The sequence below is a fragment of the Lucilia cuprina genome, chromosome 4 (assembly GCF_022045245.1).
Source record: "Lucilia cuprina isolate Lc7/37 chromosome 4, ASM2204524v1, whole genome shotgun sequence".
NCBI classification, from domain to species: Eukaryota; Metazoa; Arthropoda; class Insecta; order Diptera; family Calliphoridae; genus Lucilia; species Lucilia cuprina.
In genome coordinates, this window is record NC_060952.1 from 94514687 (window position 1) to 94516330 (window position 1644).

Consider the following 1644-nt stretch of genomic DNA (forward strand, 5'->3'; position numbering starts at 1 on the left):
AGACTAGACTATAGTCTAGTCTATAGTTTAGACTAGACTATAGTCTAGTCTATAGTTTAGACTAGACTATAGTCTAGTCTATAGTCTAGTCTATAGTCCAGTCAATAGTCTATTTTATAGTCTAGTCTATTGTCTAGTATATTGCCTAGTTTATAGTTTGGTCTATAGTCTAATCTATAGTCTAGTATATAATCAAGTCTATAGTTTATTCTTATTTAGAATTATCTTAATCTAGCGAAATGTTTCTAAACAATATAAAAATAAAATTGTTTAAATTATTGTTCTCTAAGAATTTGTATTCTCAATTAACTTATGACAATTGTAACTACCTCATGCCCCCCCTTAAGTTATAGCTATTAAGGAAACCAATTAAGTGTTCAGCAAAATTTGCCAAAAACTGTAAGAAAAGAACTGTCAATACAGCAGATTCTTAGAAACATCTTAATGTTTTGTTCAAATACAAAACCAAGGAGATGTCTGCCTATTAAAGTTATTCTTCTTTGAATAGTGTTATGTATTTCATTTTCATTTGTCATAAATAATTATTTATTGAAATTATTTATTGTGATAGAAATTCACATCCATGGCACTCTTATCAGTAGCAACAGCAGTATCATCGGCATCATAATCATCAGTAACAGTAGCAGCAGCAGCCACAACAACATAAAAATAATCTCGATCTAGTCACATTTATTTATTATTCTAGTCAAAAGGTATTATGGTTTTCATTCCTTTTTTCAACTTCTACTATGTTTTATTACATTTTTATTTTATTTTGTCTTTGTGTTTGTTTTTCAGTTTTTTTCCTTTTATTAATAATATAGATTTTAAAATATGAGTGGAAGGCGTTAATACGTTTTGTCAGCATGTTTGTGACATTTTAATTCAAAATATCTAAGTAATCCGATTTCAAATTAAGGAAGTTTAGAGTAAAATCTGAGTACGTAATAAAGGTTATTGAAAATACTGTTACGAGATCAGTTGAAGAAATTCATATGTGTATTATATGACATTATCTTTATTGTAGAGTATAGGAAATTCTACCAGATTGTAGAATAAATCGGACATTATTGTGTATTTTCTTTGAAATATATTTCGGTGAGTGTTTTGTGTTACAAGTGTATTTTTGCTTTTCATCTTATTGTTGCTGATGATGGTGTTATTCACTGTCATTCTATTTATTATATTCTTGTGTGTGGACCAGAGTTGAGTACGTTTCTTTCGTAAGTAGTGTCAAAATCAGAATTTATTGTTTATTTTATTTAGTGAGCCATAGAATCAGTAGAAAACTGTCAGTTGTAGTTGGGGTTAAGGTATTCAGGTTATATTATAATGGAATGAATTCTTTCAAAATAAGATGAGATAATGAATAGTCTATAGTCTCTATAGTCCAGTTTATTATACGGTTTCTAGTCTAGTCTAGACAATAGGCTAGTCTATAGTCTAGTATATAGTCTAGTCTATAGTCTAGTCTATAGTCTAGTCTATAGTCTAGTCTATAGTCTAGTCTATAGTCTAGTCTATAGTCTTGTCTACGGTCTAGTCTAGTCTATAGTCTAGTCTATAGTCTAGTCTATAGTCTAGTCTATAGTCTAGTCTATAGTCTAGTCTATAGTCTAGTCTATAGTCTAGTCTATAGTCTAG